This window comes from Lycium ferocissimum, chromosome 5, assembly GCF_029784015.1.
Source record: "Lycium ferocissimum isolate CSIRO_LF1 chromosome 5, AGI_CSIRO_Lferr_CH_V1, whole genome shotgun sequence".
Lineage (NCBI taxonomy): Eukaryota > Viridiplantae > Streptophyta > Magnoliopsida > Solanales > Solanaceae > Lycium > Lycium ferocissimum.
In genome coordinates this window covers 31,516,626-31,534,053 of record NC_081346.1, presented here as the reverse complement: position 1 = coordinate 31,534,053, position 17,428 = coordinate 31,516,626, and positions in this window count along the sequence as shown.

Genomic DNA, 17,428 nt, shown 5'->3' with positions numbered 1-17,428 from the left:
TATTTGGGATTTAATACCAGTCCGGGGTCTGTATTCAATGTCGTACTCGCTAATCTTGACAGCCCATTTTGCTAACCGGCCCGAGAGTTCGGGTTTATGCATGATATTCCTCAATGGGTATGATGTCACGACACATATAGGATGGCATTTAAAGTAAGGTTTTAACTTTTTAGATGCACTCAATAAAGCCAATGCAAGTTTTTCTAAGTGCGGGTATCGAGTTTCAGCACCACCTAGGGTCCTACTTATATAGTAAACTGGGTATTGCGTTCCTTATTCTTCTTTAACTAGGACACCACTTACCGCTATCTCGGACACGGCCAAGTATAGATACAACTGCTCATTCGCCTTTGGTGTGTGTAGCAAAGGTGGGCTCGAAAAGTACTTCTTGAGTTCTACTAAGGCCTTCTGGCACTCGAGGGTCCAGGAAAAGTCGGTCTTTTTCTTTAGCAAAGAGAAGAACCGATGGCTTTTGTCCGAGGATCTGGAAATGAATCGGCTCAGGGCGGCTATGCGTCCGGTCAACCTTTGCACCCCTTTGATGTCGTTTACTACGGTGATATCTTCAATTGCCTTTATCTTGTCTGGGTTGATCTCAATCCCCTGATTCGATACCATGAATCTGAGAAACTTACCTGAACCGATGCCGAAGCCACACTTTTTTGGGTTCAGCTTCATGTTGTATTTTCTTAATATGTCGAAAGTTTCCTGCAAATACTTTAAATGGTCCTCTACTTGCAGGGACTTAATAACTATGTCATCTATATAAACTTTCTTTGATTTTCCTATTTAGCGTTCGAACGTGCGGTTAACTAACCGCTGATAGGTAGCACCGGCATTTTTCAAACCGAGAGGCATTACATTATATCAATATGTGCCAAACCTAGTCACGAAAGAGGTTTTTTCTCGATCCCCCGGGTCCATCTGTATTTGATTGCACCCGGAGTAGGCATCGAGGAAACTCAGTGTGTCGTGAGCTGCCGTAGCGTCAATCATACGATCGATGCTGGGCAAAGGAAATGAATCCTTCAGGAAAGCCTTATTTAAATCTTTATAGTCTATGCACATTCTAAATTTGTTTCCCTTTTTAGGCACCACGACAACATTAGCTAACCAGTTCGGGTATTTAACCTCCTGAATGGATCCTATTTTAAGGAGTTTGGATACTTTATCTTTGATAAACGCATGCTTGATCTCGGGTTGCGGCCTTAGCTTTTGTTTGACTGGAGGAAAACTTGGGTCTAGACTCAACTTGTGTCCTGTCACTTCCAGTGGGATGCCTGTCATGTCTAAATGGGACTAGGCAAAGCAATCGGAGTTATTTTTAAGAAATTCAATAAAAAATTTCCTGAGCTCGGGGGTTAACCCCGTGCCCAGGTATACCTTCCTGTCCGGCAGATGAACGAACAGTATGACTTGCTCGAGTTCTTCGACTGTGGATTTAGTGGCATCTGAATCATCGGACACCACAAAGGACCTCAGAACTCAAAAATCTAGGTCTTCATCTGGTGTATCACACCCCAACCTTAGGGGGTGTGGCTGGCACCAGGCACCGGAAGGGCCAGCGAACTAATTGTGATATCTAAACTCTGTAACATGAATCATAGGCCGACGAAGCCACTGAATTACAATAGTAAGAAGTATATCATAACAACCTGTAAGCAGAAAAGGCCCAACAACACATATATGCATTACAAGGGCCAGCAAGGCCACAAGCAAGAAAGACAACTAGTCAGAAGGCCGGCAAGGCTAAACGCAATACCTGTACACTGACTGATAGGCTGTAAGCCTCTAAGAGCACTAATATGCATCAACTGGTCGGGACAGTGGCCCCGACGTACCCATAGCCATACTCTGTATATATATATATATATATGCATGCATCCTATTTAATGACTCTGACCAGCAACTCCGGAGAATGGAGTGCAAACATCCCTGCTGAACTTTGGTATCCTACTGAGAAAGGTACAACAATCCGTCTACCGTACTTGTGGGCATGATTACAGCGCACAAAATGCGTCAGTACGAAAGATGTACCGAGTATGTAAGGCAGTAAGCATAAACATAACATAAGCATAAGAGATACAAATAACTTGGGAAAAGATGTAGAGACAACCTGAAACTCTGAACGAGGCCACTGAGGGCAACCATAATCATGACATAAATGTAAATGCATGCCCGTAAAATCATTCCTCACTGTGGAGGCATATATCATATCATATAACAATAATAAATCCCTCTGTGGGGTGAGCTCATCATCATAACATCATCTCTGCCCAACTGATCAGTGGCAATGCACGGCTACATGCCTACCAAGCCGCCTACAACACGGCTCAGTAAAGAAAGAAATACATCTAGGTGCACAGCTACGTGCCTAACCGGCCGCCTACAATACGGCTCGGTAAAGAAAGAAATATGTCTAGGTGCACATATAAGTGCCTACCCGGCCGACTATAGTGCAGCTCGGTAATGAAAATAAATACATATATATAAGTGCAATGCAAGACTGACCTTAGAAGAGATATCATAAGAAGATTCGGAGTGACCTATCATCGTTACCCTCTGACTATCGTTATTGTCGCTACATTCTTAACCTCTCAATTCAAGAGACAACAACATGGAGAACATGTAAGATACTTGGTATGAGTTACACATGAAGTGGAGTTCAACTCATTCGGATGGTATATGATCAATCCAAGTTTAGCAGAAACATTCCAATTCGGTGGCCAAAAGATATATGGAAGCATGAAAGGCGTTTGATGCAATCATATATGAAATAAAGATTAGTCAACCACAAGGAAGTGTATTCATCTCATATTTAGTGGAAACTTATATCAATGGAAGGTTCGTCATCTTTAAGTGATGGACAAGAAAGATAAGGATGCGGGAATACACTTTAATACAGGCTATTTCGGAGAAGAGGTAAGCTTAACCATTTCGGGATACGCTCGACTCAAGTTTTACGAAAACGTTTCAATCAATAACCAAAGAAACATGGAAATATAGACAGCACTTTAATATAAGTGATTAATGAAGTAGAGGGCTGCTCAAGTAAAAGAATATGATCGACTTATGTTTTCACGGAATGAATGTATCAATGAAACGTTCGTTGAGTTCTAGTCATGCTACAAAAGAGAAGAGAAAGCCCTACATACCTCGTCGATGGAGTTATATACATTTCCCCGAGTCCTCGAACATCTTACAAATGATTTCCTACATAATAAAGACTATTCAAGATCAAAACCAAGGTCATAGCTTATAGAAATCTTCATTTAGACATTTAATCGAGCAACTCATAGGCGTGAATTTATAGGACTTTTTGTAGCGTAATTTTCTTGTAAAATGCTACCAAATTCTACTTTTCTACTTCTCCTCATCAATACGATCTAATCCATATCAACACAGCTCCAAACAACACGTTAAACCACATAAAACAGCCCAACTATCAAGCCAAGTCCATAAGAGTTCACAAGAATTGTCAAAGCTTATTCTATGGGGTTTTCACCAAATTTTTAGGTTTAATTACTTGTAGAAGTTCAAATAGATCAAAAGGAAGTTAAAATATACCTTAGATGATCAAAATCACCCTAAACGCCAAGTTACTTCAAGGTGAAGTCCTTATCCAAGAAGCAAATTAGCGAAAAAAATCACAATTTCGTAGTTGCCATGTTATTCTTCATGTTAAGTTGATAGATTTGCTCTTGGTTTGGATTGAGATTGATGGAGGATTAATTGGAGAGGGTTTGAGAGTTTTACAGGTCATGTATGGTGAGGAAATGGAGAAAAAATCATGAAGAGGGGTCTTTTATATAACTTAAAGTGAGCAGCAACCGACCTTGGTCACTGTTCCCGCGGCAGTTTGTGTCCTTGGACGAAAACACGAATATCTCTCTATTCCGATGTCATATCGACGAACGATAAAATGCAATGGAAACTAGACTTGTAGACCTTTTATTTGGTAGGTGGATTACCCCGTAAATTCAAGTAGATTGAGTGAAAAGCTCCGAGACATCTGACCCAAATTTCAGTGAAATTGACAAACTTAACTTGCGACGCCCTTTGTCGACTTTCGTATTATAACTCGTTTGACTTCCAAACTTAACAAGAGACTATTATACAATTCAAATACTTCATATCATTAATTGCTTAGCATGTGGAGCACTCCTAATCTCACCCAAAAGTACAAGTTATTGTATTCTCAACTTGCCGACTTTTGACGAAACTCATGCTTCTTTGATTCATTCACCCTCCAAATCTTCCGCTACTTACTAATATTATTTATAGACTCTTGTAACCATTTTTATTAATAAAATCAATCCTTTTTATCCTCAACATAATTTCTTTTTGAACTTACGTCGACTAACTCATGATGCGACTTTAACGTGCGAAAATCCAAAGTGTAACAGTTCCTATCCCGATCTTCAGAGGACCCCGGGATCGGAATCTGTGATTGCTATTTAGCACTTTCCCCTTCGTTCAATTTCGGTATCTTTCACGACCCGACTAGGGCCATGACGGGTATCCAGGGCTAACCACCGAACACCGCTCATTCTGCTACTTATCTGCTCTCATTCATACTATATGCTCATAATTATAGATATCTATTAACATTTGAAACATATTTACTTTTATAAACGAAGCCTTTTGGCTATCAAAAAAAAAAAAAAAAATATATATATATATATATATATATATATATATATATATATATATATATATATATATATATACATATATACATGAAGACTATGGGACCATACTACCCACACTCGCGTATCTACGAGCCTCTCTAGAGTACTAGACATCCGGACGGGACGGACCCCGTCGTGCCCAATTATGAATATATACATATATGCACCAAAAGAACAATCAATGGCACCTCCGGAAAATGGAGTGCGCTCAAATCAGCTGCTAGTTCCTACGAGTCTGGGTCACCTCCCCCGCCTACTCCGTGGGCATGAACACGAATCCAAAGAAAAGGACGTCGCACGAATATTGTACCGAGTGTGTAAGGCATAAACAATAATAAGACATCAATGAAATAAGGAGGCATCAATGAAGAGCAATACAGTGATCGATCGAATCATAAGGAAGTAATACATGGCTTACTTTCATACTCATCATCATATCATATATGCATAAATGTATAAGTTGCTCGACCATATAGGTACGGTGTGATAATCAATAACATTAGCATTAGCATTAGCCTACGTCCAGGCCTCCCGCATTCGGGGTATCATCTCATGCCGCCCACTAGTGGTGTCTGCCCATGCCATCTGGCCATGGTGTATAGCTGCCCGCCTTGGCGGTGACTGCCCGGCCAAATAGGCGCGGTGTAATATCATCATGTGCCCATCATAGTATGTAATATGCTCATAGTAATATGCTTACCATAACTCATCATAATATATGCATAGAGACTCATAGATAATCATACTCTATCGGGGCGACGTAAGGTCGTGAACCCCCGACTTCATTATGGAACATTCGTAAGTATTCTGCCTCACCTTGAAGGAACAAACATAAGGTGAGTGTAAATAATGATCAACATCAATGGGCTATGGATAGCTTCATTAGCTTAATTGGAACATCATATCATGGACTATAGCATCCCTAGACTTAAGCTTGTCATTATCGTTATCATGCTCGTAGCATATCTCTTATCTCATATGGCTATTCATGAACAAGGCTTATAGTTTTCTTGAAGATGGACATTCATAATAAAAGAGGAAATTCATGCCATAGGACTCATTCCTTATAAAGAAAGGGCTAGCCTCACATACCATTGTCGTTTAACTATTTCATCGCCTGCTCGTTCTCCTTTAATGCACTCGTTTATACCTTCAAGGGAATTCGTGTCGTCATTAGCTAAACAATCATGAAAACGTACTTACTAAAGCTAGAGAAAATTGGGCAGCATTTGCTTTGTTTATACTACTCTCCGCCATATCTCATATCAACTCCCAACATTCATAACAATAAGCATCATTTGATTACATTGCCCACAATTCATAATTTCACTACAATTCTCCATAACCATGACCGAAGTCCATTATCACGTTCTTTCTCATACAATACTCATTCCATGATCTAAATGTCATTTATAACGTATTTATAATCTCAACATATCCATTTACATGATTCAATCCAACTACTACTCAATAATGTCACTATTCACACGGTTATGACCCATTTTCTATACTCTTCTACAATCCGAGTGTTTCAACCTACCAATACTTCAAACAACATGGAAAGGTCATGAAACTCACCTTAGATTATGGAGGAATAATCCTTGAATGGTGATACACCCTTTGCACCAAAACCCTATCTCATCTCTCTTGGGTTTTCTTGATTTGAATGACTTTTAATGGGTTTCATACACTTGATTCTCCTCAATTCTTGTTGTTGATCTTTGATTTCTATTGATTTATTATGGTTGAAGTGTTTGGAGTGTTCTAGAGACTTCTTAAGTTGTGGAGGTGAAAGATGAAATGAAAATGAAATGAGGAGAGGTCCCTTATATTAATTCATCATCAGTCCCGACCAAGATCTACAGACCAACATACGGTCCGTATGTTTTCTACTGGCCGTATGTTTGGCCGTAGATCTGGTCCAATGAGACATGGTGCACTGGGCTGGATCTACGGTTGGACATATGGTCCGTAGATTTTATACGGCCAGTATGTCTGGCCGTAGGTTTGTCCAGTTTTCCGAGACTTGTTCTCGTCAACTCGTTTGATCTCCGATCCTTCTGGAACCTTCTTAACACTTGTCTAACACCTCGATACTATTCTAAGGGACGTCATAGCTCTTCCTCAAGGTATCATTAATTCACCATTAACTCAATACTCGTAATTCTTATCCGATACCCAACATATGACTCGCTTTCCTTAACAACTTTCTTTCACTAGCTCGAATGTCTTGGGAAATCGTAATTAGAATCATCAAATACTATTTCTTACTTGTCCACCTCGTATACATCATGCCCCTCGTTCGTCTATTCACTGTACGCTAACGGGGAATTTTCCAGGGTGTAACAATATCTTTGTTGTCGTAACAACTTCTTCGACTGCGAACATTTCCTTTGCGGCCTGTTGCTTATCATGAACGGTTTTAATCCCTTCTGAGGTTGGAAACTTCAACGCCTGATACAGAATTGAGGGGAACGATTTCATGAGGTGAATGCATGGTCTTCCCAACAATGCATTGTATCCCATATCTCCCTCTATCACATAAAATTTGGTCTATTGCGTGGTTCCGGCCGTGTTGATCGGCAAGATGATCTCACCCTTCATCGTTTCGTAGGCTATGTTGAACCCGCAGAGGACTCAGACTGCTGGCACTATCTGACCTAGTAGTCCCAGCTGCTCGATGACTCTCCATCAGATAATATTAGCCGAGCTACCTGGATCAATCAACACACGTTTAATTTTAAATATATTAACAAGGACAGATATTACCAGTGTGTCGTTGTTTACCAGTGCATCGTTGTGAGGCTGAACGATGCCTTCTATGTCCTCATCATTGAACGAGATAGGACCGTCGGGGTCATAATTCCGAATACGCTTTTCTCTCGTTATGGAAACTTTGGTGCGTTTCATTACCAACCCCTGGGGAATGTCCGTTCCTCCCATGATTATGTGGATCACTTGCTGAGGCTCTTCTGGCCTATCCTGCTTGTTGGCGTCCACGTCCTTGAAGTGAGTTTTGGCTCGTTCACTTAAGAACTCTCGAAGATGGCCTAAATTAAATAGACGAGCTACCTCCTTTCTTAACTGTCGGCAATCTTCGATTCAATGATCGTGGGTGTGATGGTATTTATAGACCAGGCTCTTATCCCATTTTTCAGTGTCAGATTGGATTGGCCTTGGGTGTCTTGTTTCCCGGTTGCGGATAACGGCCGCTGCTATGGTCGCTACATCGACGCAGAAATTATATTCGGACAATCTTGGGACCTCTTTATTCCCTGAGGATATTTCGGCAACATTTCTGTTCATCAGTCCATGATTATTTAGGACTCAATCGCTCCTCCTATCATTCTTGCTCGGTTTGTTGTTGCGCCCGTTGCCCCTTCGATCAGGTGGATAAGGCTGATACCTGTCATATGACGGTCTCGACTCTCGATTTGTTGTTCTCCTCGATCGATCATTCCCTTTACTAGGGAGCCATGATACCAAGGAGGCTCTCAAAATCTTGTCATCTTCGACCCTGATCTTCAATTGATACCTGTTGTGTACATCAGCCCAAGCGATTGCCGGGTACTCTACCAGATTTTGCTTTAGCTTCATAGATGTAATCAAGCTTCTTGAGTTGAGACCCTGATTAAAAGCCTGAATGGCCCAATCATCAGTGACCGGAGGTAAGTCCATACGCTTCATTTGAAATCGGGCCACAAATTCTCGGAGGGTTTCATCATCTCGCTGCTTAACGTTGAACAAATCCAATTTTCGGGTTTTGACCTTAATGGCTCCGGTATGAGCTTTGACAAAAGCATCCGCAAGCATGGAAAATGATTCAATCGAATATTCAGGCAAGTTGTGATACTATATCATTGCTCTCTTGGATCGGGTTTCCCCGAACTTCTTAAGCAAAGACCAACTGCCTCTCGTCCACAGCGAGATCATTGCCTTTAATAGCATATATGTGTGCAGTCACATGCTCATTTGGGTCGGTAGTCCCATTATACTTTGGGATATCCGGCATACGAAACCTCTTCGGGATAAACTTTGGCGCAGCGCTTGGCGGAAAAGGCATTTGGACGAATTTTTCCGAATCCGATCCCTTCAACACTGGGGGTGCCCCAGGAATTTGGTCGACCCTTGCGTTATAGTTCTCCACCTTCTTGTCGTTCGCCTCTATCTTCTTTTCCCCGGATTCTACTCGTTTTGTCAGCTCTTCGAGCATCCTTATCAGCTCAACATTTTGTCCGAGATTGTTCCCGTTATTTCCAGCAATGTGCCTTTCTTCGATTTTCTCGGTCTGCTCGGATGGAGCAGCATCGAGTGCTCGATTTTGATTTTACAGTTGTGCTATAACCTCCTACTGGGCTTGCAGCTGTACCATAGCCATGTCCAACTGGTTCCGGAGCTGTTGCAGCGTGGCTCCATTATCCTCGCTGACGGGCACGTCGCCTATTGATGATCCTATCTGGTTAGGATCAACTGGGAGTACGTTGTTATTAGGTACCCCATTATCGTTTCCCTCGTGGTGGCTTGATTCAGCGTGAAAGTTGACAGAATGAGAGTCTGACATGTCGAGTAAACCTGAAATCAAACTTCAAAGTGCAAGTGTCAAATATCAAGTGTTACTAAAATTCATACTAAATCACCACTATTATCCTAGGCCCCACGATGAGCGCCAAACTGTTTACCCTTAAAATGGATAACAATTGAATTTGTATGCGGTGCTAAGGATATGTGATTTAATTCAACACGACATTAGATTATACAACAAACAAATAAGTAAAATAAAATATATAGATCTGACCGCGATGAATGCTAGCCGGCCTCGGGTACTGAGAACCGAGGTCAATCCCTTATGATCGGATATTGAACAGTGAGTAACAATAGGAAACTTAGAAAAAATGAATGAACTTTGATGATTATATTGCCTGCTTAGTACACGGTATATGTCTATGATAGGGAAAAACTGACTGAAAATAAATGGGGGCCTCCTCTTTATATAGTAGAGGAGTCCTAACCCTAGTACAATTCTAAAAAAGGAACAGAATCTGCTGATAGCTGTTTAACTTAATCGGTGCCGAAATATCCGGTTGATGGCGGATATTTCGATCTTCTGGTCATGATGCCTAACCGCCTTTCGATTTCGCTTTAACGCCTCGTTCCAAGTCGAGCTTCGATACCGGGTCTGGTAAGGTCGGTCTAATCTTGACCGACCATAACTTGAATGTCGGGAAATCGAGGATATCCATATCCTCGATTTTACCCGTATACAATGGTCTTTGGCATATGTGGATAACCCGAAATAAATAAAAAATTGATGATTATCATGTCACCCCAAAGCCTTTTCATTTTGTTCAATTCAACAAGATTCCGAATTTTGATACCTAGACAAAACACCTCGTCAGAAAAAATAAATGAGTCCTATGTACATTAAATGTCCACCCCCAGGCATATAAACTCAATATAGACGGTGCCTCGAGCAAGGCAAATGCTTCTAGTGGAATCGGAGGCGTCATTCGCACTCACATCGGAGAATGGATGCTAGGTTTCTCGAGGGCATTGATTCACACTGAAGCAATAGCAGCTGAATTACATGCACTACTTCAGGGCCTACTACTTGCATCGACACATAACCTTACTCTACTTCAAATCGCCATTGATACCAGTGAGATTGTTAGATTATTACATAATCATAATAGTTATAGTTCATCTCTTTTGGATGATTGCAGGGTCATAATGAACAGGCTGGGTGATCCGCTCGTTGCGCATGACTACATGGAGCTAAATATAGTAGCAGATCGGTTAGCTAGTGAGGAGTAGGGGAAGACTTTTTGATCTTTTAGGAGCCACCCACATCAATCCAGGAGTTGCTGCTTCATGATAGTGAATGACCTCCATATCGCCGACTCAATACATCAAGTCCAAACAATTATGGAGCACCCGCAATGACACAATCAAACATCATTGACGCTAGTCCTTCAACTTCCGAACCACAATGTAGTAATAAACAACAATGTACTCTAGGGTCAGTACTACCCAATGCTCCTTGTACTTCTTTTGTTTTAACGTAATAGAATGCATAATCTTTCAAGACCAAAAAAATGAGATGAATGACCTAATTTTTCTTTACAAAGTTTTTTTTTTTTTTTTTGGGTACAAAGATTCATAACAAAAGATGCAAAGAGCGAGATGTTGCGGAAGCACTCACGAATCATTATTTATCATACATGTGGTGGTATTGCTAGAGCCTAGCCTAGGGGAACTCACAAGTGAGTTGATATGGATTTGTCTATTTTGGTTCATCTATAATTATTTGTTTCCTCTTTCAATTTTTTCTCATTTTATATATTAAAAGAACACCTTCTCCAACACCTTTTTCTTTACTTTATTCGGTCTTCATTGAAAATCATAACACTTTGTTGACAATGAAAATGAATAATTTATATAATTATGGATAGCCTACATCAAATCTAGGAAAAACACTAATTTTTGAAAGAAAAAACCCCAGAATATGTTAGTATTAGTTAATGTATTGATGGGGAAGTATCGAGAAGAGGTTTTGGTGAATACATTTTCAGTCATTTTTAATTATTAAAATGACTGGTTGTGATTAAAAGGTACCTAGTCCTAAAAGATTTAAGTTAAAAGGTGGCTATTCCTAAAGGGTTCAAGTTTGTTGGTATGAACAGACACTTAGGTATTATAAATACCTAATTATTTCAAAACAAAAGATGAATCAGATTTTCTCTCTTTTTCACTTTCACTATAAATCACAACATTCTGTTTTTGTGGGAAATTTGAATTAATTGCTAGTATTCGAATTTCGTTGGCTTTATAAATCCCGGAGGAATTTTGCCACTATCCCTGCAGCAACAAAGTGGAAGGCTTAAATTCCTTAATGACAGAGATTACTCTATCAAAGCCGAATTGTTCTTCCCCAAGTATTATTTTCTAACAATCTTAAGGAATTTATTAAATTATTTATGTCGGAATCCGCATGTTGATGCTTACTGGAAGCATCGCTTCAGCCTCTCTGGTTCAAAGGGAGAACTAAAGAATAAGACAAATCAAATGGGTCATTATTTGTAGTCTGTGTAAAAGGAATTTGTGGGTTATTTCAAATCGGGTTCTATTTTCTTTACTCTATTAGTTTTAATTTTTCTACCCAATGTGATTTTGAAATCTGATTTACATAAATGTTGGGGTAGGTTCATAATTGTATGAGGATCTCAAAATATTTGCATGTTGTGATAATTGGGATAACATATGTTTAAAGGAAAATTTTTGTTATTCTTTTACCAAATGAAATTGATTAGTTGGTAGTATATAATTTGGTAGAATTCATGAAATATGTGAATGATATTTGGTGAGGCATGAATTAGACTTACAATGATATTTGGTGAGGCATGAAGTTCGTCATAGGAAAGTGGATTGTAATAGCCCATACTTTCGGGGCAAGAATAAGAATGCTTGCTATGATACTAAGGTCTTGTTATGAGGTATTTGAATCATACAATAGTCATATGATAAGCCTTGAAGTCAAGCAATTTATAAAACAAAAGTTGGCAAAGGTCATCGCAAGTTACGTTCATAAGTTCGCTGAAATTTGGGTCTAATGTCACTGAGCTTTTCTCTCAATATACATGGAATTATGAGATGATCAGCCTACCAAATTAAAGGTCTACAAGTCTAGTTTCCAACGCGTTAGACCATTCATCGATACGACATCAAAGTAGAGAGATATTCGCGTTTTCGAGAGATTGCGCAGGCAGCCCCTTTTGGACCCACTTGAGGTGGTGGAAAGTTTCTTTTTATATAAAAATGGCGAGGCTTCATATGAACATCATTTTTCACCTTTCCCACATCCCATACACCTGAAAATACTCTGTCAAGGTTTTTATATCACCCCAAAGTAAAATCAAGGAGAATTAACGTGAATCTAACGTCGGGGATCTCGTGGTGCTTGTGAGATTGTTCTTCTTCTTCTTCTTGTGGTTGAATTGGATTATTCTTCAAGGTGAAGTAACCTCAAATTTCGAGTTGTCCTTGTTTTTTAAGGTAATAATATGTCTCTTCTTCATGTATTTGAGCTTATAGAAGTCGTGGCTAACTTGTACAGTTGAAAATATGTGAAATAAAGGTCGAAAATCGTAGTTGTGATGTTGTTGGTTGCTGAACTACTTTGAATTTGTTCTTGTGGTATTTTATGGCTGGAAAGTGATAGAATAACTTGGATATGTTGTTGTTAATGTTGTTCTTATTTTTTTGGTGTTTGTTTGAATTGGAAGGAAGTGAAAGATATAGGGGAAATGCTGCCCAATTTTCTAGAAATGAGCTACTAGCTTAATAGTGTATTTTAAGTCTTTCCATGGTTTAAACTTAGCCCCATTGTCAATATTGTCGATTTAAGGGCTATGGACAGAGTATGTTGAGTCATTAAGTAAACGACAAAGGTATGTAAAGGCTATCCTTCCTTCTTTGTTTGGCATGATTCCTTATCGAGCGAGTCCCGACCAAGTGCACAAAGAGGTGCCACTCACAGAGATTCCATGTCTATGTCGTTTCATGATATTCATATAGTAGCTTCCCTTGTCGGGAGTTCACTTTCAGTTAGCCTTGTTGCTCATATAGCTAGTAGATAGAAGTGAGATTGTGGAGTCTATAGAAGTATACGGTTGCCTTCGGGGTATGGTATTCTTGCCTTTGGGGCTATGACGGTTGCCTTCGGGGTATGGTATTCTTGACTTTGGGGCTATGACGGTTGCCTTCGGGGCTATGATAGTTGCCTTTGGGGCTATGATGTTTGGCTTCGGGGCTATTGGCCATACAGATGCCTTCGGGGCTCTACAGACGTGCGCTTGTCTTCAGGGCCATGATTATACATATAGACTACTTTTGGGGCTATATTGAGTGCCTCCGAGGCAACATTGAATGCTTTCGGGGCTAATCATGCATGTCTAGATGCCTGATACGAGGCTAAGTAGTTTGATGTCGTATTACTAGTTATTAGATGTCATAGGCAGGTAATTACAGCTGGATTCCTTATTGACTCTTCAGTTTATGTTCCGTTATCTTATATTTCATTTCAGTATTAGTTTCAGTCGCCTTACATACTCGGTACATTATTTCGTACTGACATCCCTTTGCCTAGAGACGCTGTGTTCATGCCCGCATATTCAGATAGGCAGCTGGAGAGACCGCCTCAGTAGATTTGTCGAGTTCCAGCTAGTGGGGTAAGTTCCATGTCATTTGGAGTTACCAGTCTAGAGTTTTGTGAATATACAGATGATGGGTAGGCCGGGGCCCTGTCCCGGCCATAGTAAAGTCATTACTCTTTAGAGGCTTGTAAACTTATTCCTGTATGATATGTATGTCAGTGTAACAACCTTGCCAGCCTTTGTATATGTTCATTTTGGTACCGTTGGCTGTAGACATTTATGGCGGCCTCTTCGGCCTGCGGAGTTATGTGTATATGTCTTGAGTGTGTATGCCCTTCATGTATGATAGTTGTTACTTACAGATGATTTAGGATATAGCCTTGTCGGCCTTAGTTAGTATTGTCTGTTTATAGTTAGGCCTCGTCAGCCTATGTTGAGGGTTACCCCCTCCAGAGTCATAGTTACAGAGTGATTCGCTCGAGCTGAGTATGGCACCGAGTGCCGACCACGCCTCTTCAGATTTGGGGCGTGACAAAATGATATTGCGATAATTGTGAATAAGAGTTCATTAACTCTGGACAATATGTGGTATGAAACTTATTTCTTCTTTGGATAAATAAAAGAGATTGAATCTCCTATTTAACCCAGGAGTGAAAGACTTACTGAGAATGAGAATTTAAGTTTAAATTTTGATTTTTATTTCTTCTCAAATAAATTATGTTTTAGTCGAAGGAATTATAGATAAAGTATTACATAAAATACTAATTTCTTGAATCTGGATGAAGATCAAAGGAAGTGAAGCAATGGCTTCAAGTTGTGCTTCCTGAAAGTGAGAAGAAAGTTACTATAAGGTTGTTGTATGGATTAAACAAGCTCCAAAAAGTATGAAAACTTGATAAGGTAATATTATCAAATGGTTTTAAACATAATGGAGTGGATAAATGATTTCAGGTTCACAAAGGATTATAAAGTGATAGTATATTGTTATGTTGGTGACGTGCTATAAGAACTAATAGGCAAGGCATGAATGAAACTAAAAAACTTTTGAACTCTCAAGTTAAGATGAAAGATTTGACAGAAGTTGAAATGTAGTGGGGGTTTCATTTTATGTGAATATTACTGCATTGAAAAGGTTCTTTCCAAGGTGTTTAATCATTTGGGTATTAGAAAATTTATACTCAATTAGATGGTTTTATAAATTGATTCAGAAATCGAAAAGATTTATCAGTCAATAAGACTATGCTAGTGCAGTGGTAATTTAATTGCACTAGGTTTTGCCTTTGCTATATCGAAATATGCTAATAATCCTAGAAATGAACATCGGAGAAGTATCATAAAGATACTTAGTTATCTTAAAAGGATAAAATCTTTGGCTTATTGAAGGATGTTGTGATGCTAGTTGGATAACTAGTGTAAATGATAATAAGTTAAAGTCTGACTGGTCCTATTTTGGATAGAGAAGCAGTTTCATGAGCTTCTAAACAGATGTGAGTTACTTATTTCTTTATGAAATTTGAATTTAAAGATGCAGAAAGAGAAACAAAAGTGGTTGGAAAAGTTATTGTAAAGTTGTGGCCACAACAACAACCTATTGTTCTCTTTGCATTATGATAGTGAAGCAATTATGTCTAAGGCATTTAGCAAAAATGGAAGTCTAGACATATTGCTTGAATCATGTATAAGACAACTGAATGTTGGTAGAATTATCACCAGTTTTATGACATGTCTAAATGACTATGCCGACGCATTGACGTCTAAAATGCTCTCGAGAGGTATGATTATAGCACTATGAGTGTTGTAGGTCTAAGGCAAATTAAATTTTCACAAGTAATGAGAATCTTGTTGACACCTAAGTTTTGACCTCTTGTAATTTTATTTAATTACCCAGAATTCTTGGATCTCAAATGGAGTGAAATATGTATTTTATGAGCCAAAACGATTTTTACAAAATTATTTTGATAATATTTTGCCATTTCATTTGGCAAAATAAATGCAAATATATATATTATAAGTCATTTAAAATATTTTACATGTTTCTTCTATTAATATTAAAGTACTTGTAAAATTAATCAGGAAATAACTCAAAACAATTATGCAATTAATTGTTTAAATTATCAAATGTCAAATTGACAAAATATTTTACTCTGTTTAATTCAAGAACTTTGATTAATTAAGTAAATAATGATTTTACATTCTCAATATTTTATTTTGCATAATGAATTTGCATTTTTTTGAATTAATAATAAATGGTTTGATGCTTATTCATGGTTATATTTGAAAATTATTTGTTATGTGATTAATTGCGTCTACAATTGAAACAATTGTTATTTAATTATGGCCATAATTGAAATAGCCAATTCCATGGTTTAAGTCAGTTAAGGTCATTATTGCGAAATTGGCCTTTAATTAGTTAGTTCCAGTAAATACGGCTATGTTTGAAACGTCAAATTAATGGACAATTTTGAAATATGGCTATTTGATTAATTTGCATGTCACTCCCCTTCATATATACAGGTATACACAGATATACATATGGGTATATATATACACATATGTATTTCATGTATACATATATATGATTTGGGCTTCCCCTCTACATCCTTCTCAGTTGGCCGAGCCTAGTCCACCAAAGACCAGAATCGGACCATATGTCAAAAATATATAAGTCAAACGCCTCCTTTCAACTATTTAAAAAAAGGCACAAGGGTTTCCTTTAAACCCTAGCGCCGCCAGAGAGAGAAACCCTCTCTCTTGGTCACTATGTTGCCGGAAACGGCAAGTTGTCAGGCAACGCACTTTTGTCTCAGTCTGTGCTCGTGTATTTCTGGTAAGAGCATTAATTGCTCTTACCCTCTCTCCACACACCGTCGTTGAACGACCCCAAACACGGTATTAACCTTCTTTCTCTCTCTTTGTTTTTCTTCTCTTCTGCAAACGCTTAATGGATTTTGTCTCATTGAGACCCAAAAGCTACGATTCTCATTGGTTCGCGAAGAACCGCATGGATCTACCAAGTTTGAGGTCAAATCTGACCCTTTATGCATTTTTAGTCTTGAATCATGACCTTTGATTGTTGAAACAAAGGCTTATTCTCAGAACTTTGTAAAAGTCCCATATTGAGTTGGGTTAGGGTTTAGGGATTTTAGGTTTCTATATAAAGAACCTCCAATTCACACTTTTTCATCATCGAATATCATATATTCACACTTAAAAACAATAAATTCAAACTAGGGTTTAAACAAAGTGACTGACTTGAATTGGACACTTTAGCTAAATCTTGATTTTTTCGAGTTTATAGTTTAAATTTTTTTTCTTTTTTCTTTGTGGTGTTGGCTAAGTTGGGGCATTGAGGAGAAAAAGCTTCAATTCCAATCTCGATAAAAGGTTGCACTCGGCAAAGGTAAATAATTCTCATTTTGTCACGTCTCAAACAGACGTCAGTGGCACCCACACTAGTTCTATAGTGGGAGAACCAGTCCCTTAACCCATTATCAAGACAATTTCAATTACTTAAACCAATTAATAAACGTTGCTCACGAATAATAGCATAAAATGTCTGACAATAAAATAAACTAAATAGTAAGTGCG